We start from the raw sequence: 4,133 nt of genomic DNA, 5'->3' as shown, positions 1-4,133 counted from the left end.
GCTTCGTTTCGCTACGCCTGTGCTTTCTCGCAGTTTAGTGGTTTAGTACGACCATTTCGTTGAGCAATTTTTTACGTCCACACAGTGAAGAAATTTTTGAATACTGGGAGGGTGTGAAACTTTCGGAATAAAGAATTACTAAGTTCGTTTAGACAAGCACATCGGAATAGCAGGTTTGAAAGTTTCTTACTGAATACCATATTTCAGGAATAAGTTCATTTACTAGCTCTCTCGTTCGTCGTTTTTGTACCTGTTTTATGTTGTCCACGGCGGGTCTGAACTACAGGTCACATTCCACAGGTCAGAGCACAGGTCACTGTGCTACAGATAAATAAACAGCACCAAGATTCAGTCTCTTAGCCCTAATTAAACCTAGCACTCTGCGAAAATGTTGTTTTAGATCGAGAGAAAACTTTTGGCATAGTTATTCATGAGTAGAGTAGGGATTTCTACTCTTGACCTGTGGAATGTGACCTGTGTTTTAGACCCGGCTTGTCGTCCATTGCTCTGATGCTCTGAGTTGCTAAGGGTATGAAGATCTGACTGACTTAATATCAACAGTTTTAAAGTTACGTCAATAATATTTCCTGAGCATTTAAATTTTTTTCTCATGCAGGAACAGTTTGTTTCAATACAATCGCTGAACTAGCTGCTCGTGAAGGTTTTAATTGGGGTTTAATTTAGTCAGTTTTACTTTGGGAGCGATTTTGTTGAGTTGTTATACAGCCACGCATCCTTGTCCTTTACTTCAGGAGTGATTTGTGATACATTTTCGGGTAAGTAATATCAAAATATTGCGTTAGCATTTCAGACATAGAGGCAGATTTGTGTTATAATTGTCTTTGTGGTTATTGTTCATTTATCGTCATGTTTTCATTATTCTTTACATTTTCGTGAAATCAGAAATTACTTGACGAAAAGCACCAATTTTGAACAAACTTGCTTTGAATTCTGGCGAGAACATTAAAACTACCTCACTTCAAATAAAATAATTCTAGGAGAACATTAAGAAATTTGTTAATGCAGGCGATATTGACCGATGTTACGTTATGTGGCCGGTTTCTAACTACCGAACTGATTGACTTACTGAATATATTTTTTGACAGTTTTCTCTCTCCTTCTGGCACTAGACGAACAGAGGGGTATCCAAAGGAAATGTAACCATTATGAGCAGCCCTGTTCAGCTTTGGAGCTCCGTTCTCTCCTTATCAGCCTCTTCGTGTTGCCATCAACTCTAATTTCAGGTAAATTCTAGGTTTTGTTTTATCTTTATTTTACACGTATCATCTGACCTTGTTGCAAAGTCTGATTTAAAAATTGTGACTAAGATAGCTATCACGATAAATGCATTGTTATGGTTCAGTTTGACCCTTGCTACAATTTTATAACTTTTTTGTTCTAGTGTATGGTAATTTAAATTAAAATGTAACAGGAATCTTTTTGGATTGCAGGTTGTAGTTCTTGGGCTCTAGCGCAACCTGGAGTTGACTATAGGAAATGCCTGATTTCAGATAAGTACATCGTAGTTTTGTTATTTGTTCGTCGTTTTCCTGGTGAACGGTTTAATTCAGAGCAAGATTAATCGAAATACAATATACCACCAGAATCCCAGACCTAACACGTTTGTGCGCAGTAAATTTTCTAAGCGAAAAGAAAGCCAGTCACCACTATAAAATGTATTTCTCTGGTCTCTTGCAATTGATTTCAGGCTAGCGAATACAATGCAATATGCCTGAAAATAGCAACATTGTACAACTACAAGACTGTTCTATTGAATAAAAGGAGATTTACTTCATTTATTGACATTTCCTCTCTTTTTTCCAAGGTTGCACATAGAGTACACGTGCATTGAAAGAAAAAGCAGCCATTTTGGATTGTGGTGTTTTACCCTTCGCTTCGATGCAAGCAGACGACATCTGAAAGATCTTACAGTCAGATAAGCTCGTTGTCATTTAATTATTACTTGGCTTCACACTAGAAGCTAAGTTAGTTTCAAGAAAGCAGTTGACTCAAGTGCACTTGAAAATCTCAAGTCACACTTTAGAAAACTTGGCTTCACGCCTGATGACAAAGTATATTACTTGAGCATTTTCGCAGAAAAATAACTCAAACATATTACAAAAGCGATTGTTCGGCAGTAAAATCGTGAAGAAATGCATATCATTGCTTTGTTGCTAAAGAGCAACACAGCATTAGCAGCAAAACAAAGGAACAAACGGCAACTTCTTTATTTCTCTAGAGTGGCTCAACAACGCGGTTTTCGGCAAAGAAATTGAGTAAATTGCTGTAGGGCTTTAGCTAACCTAGGAAATGTGTTTCCGTGTGACTCGTTCAAAGTTCAACGGATTTGTGCGATTGCAAAGAAATGATCTGGTTGAGACTTGAAATAGCAGCTGGTTTGTAATTTGCAGAAGAGCATTTGCTGTGTCGGATGATATGAAAACCTATGGTTAAGGCTGTCTAGTAAAATGAAATTCAAGCAAGTTGTTTACTAGTATCGGTTCGTTCATCAGAATTGTAGCAACGCTGCACACCGCCTTCAGTTGGCTTCCATTTCCTATTGGTCAAGTGTGCTCTCAAGTGTGATGTAGACCATACTTGGCGGTGTCCTTCGGCTTCTTTGAACTACGAAAGTTTCCATGGTCGCTAAGTTAAGTCCAAGAAAGCACATTTTACCCCTTCACACTCAAAGTAGGTTCCAAGTGCACTTAGATTATACTTACAAGCACTAGTGTGAAGCCAATTAAGTATTTCCTTAACTATTCTGTTGTATACCATTTACAGTATCAGTCCAAGAAAGAAAATAATTAATTTCTTTTATCATGTTGCGTACATCCTGAGGGAAATAACCAAATGATCGTGAACTATCTTCATGTAGCAAAAAATAATAATTTTATACTGCTCTGTGCGCGTTCAGACGCTGCCTGAATAGCATTTATGCTTTAAATGTCTCTGTAAACCGCTGGCTCTGCACTGTTTTTGACCAAATTCCTAAACCTAACGCAATTTAAGTCAGTATATCAAAGCTTCCTCTTTTCTTTTTCATGCAGGTTTTAAAATAGATATACTGAGAGAAAACAAGTCCATATTGTACGACAGTGCGTGGCTCTAATGTTCTTTGGTACAAAGTAAGTATTGCAAACATCTTGGTTCAGATAGACCAGATATTATCTTCGCAGTTTTTTATTCATTAACTGAGAAATGTTGTCTAAATGTACCACCAAAAGCTCAGCAGTAAAGTTCATAAAATATTTTTTGCCGGTGTTAGAAATTTATCTGCAACTTGCCTCGCTTGGTTTCTGGCAAATTTATGAAACGAAGGACTGAAAATCTGCCAATGCAAGAAAAGCAACTTCGTTAGCTCTTGGGCCCAGTGGTTTCAATCAGTAGTTCACTGCTTGCTAATGGCTGGAAACGCTTTTTCTCTACAATAAGTCCAGCACCTCAAATTTTCCGTTTTTTTTTCGGTTTCAGTCCAAAGTTAATAAAATCTCCTTCCATGTCAATACATTTCAAAGTAAATTGCAGAGAAATTCTTTAACTATTTTAATGTCCTCGGCAGAACCAGGAAGTTTGTTTGGGATTTGCCAGCCAACAAAAATTTAGTGTTTTCTTAAATAATGATACCATACACTATTGATACCTGCTTTAAGAAGTCACTGCAGAATTGTCTGTTATTAAATTTATAAACACTTCTCGAATTTGTTGATGAAAAAATAGTTCGTTTCATGTTTAATCTCATTTTTTGCCAGGTGAACTCGGATATTGAACAGAAAGTGTGGCCATTTTGGATTGCAGTGTGTAATTCTTGAACGCCGGGGGCACTATGACATAAAAAAAAAATCTTAATTCAGATAAGTTCACCCTTTCCTCATTTTACTTTACTCACCCTTTCCTCACTTTAGCAACTGTGTCATTCCAAGTATCCTGTAGAGAAATCTAATCGGGAGTAGTGAAAGATGAAATTTTGATCCTGCGGTGAGCGTGCGACAAAGAATTGAACATCACAGTCCGTGACGGGATTCGAACCCATAAACTCTTAGATACCGGTTGGACAATGAGGAATTGTTCTGATGTCCGAACTAATTCTTAAAAGTAACACGATTGCGAGAGATTTGTTCATCAATTTCAAT

The 4,133-nt window shown here is 37.3% G+C and overlaps 1 long non-coding RNA gene across 1 annotated transcript; it reads left to right on the top strand.

Annotated features, from left to right (window-relative positions):
* Window positions 1-1,706: 1,706 nt before the first annotated feature.
* LOC149104157 (uncharacterized) lies at window positions 1,707-3,848 on the top strand. The gene is made up of 3 exons (XR_016202203.1): window positions 1,707-1,931; window positions 3,051-3,128; window positions 3,753-3,848. It is a non-coding gene; the product is annotated as an uncharacterized LOC149104157 (long non-coding RNA).
* Window positions 3,849-4,133: the final 285 nt, after the last annotated feature.

Source organism: Orbicella faveolata, unplaced genomic scaffold (genome assembly GCF_042242905.1).
Source record: "Orbicella faveolata isolate gen_17 unplaced genomic scaffold, um_ofav_v1 contig_35, whole genome shotgun sequence".
Classification (NCBI taxonomy): domain Eukaryota; kingdom Metazoa; phylum Cnidaria; class Anthozoa; order Scleractinia; family Merulinidae; genus Orbicella; species Orbicella faveolata.
Note: the sequence above shows the minus strand (reverse complement) of the source record. Positions and strands in the feature narration are given on the sequence as shown.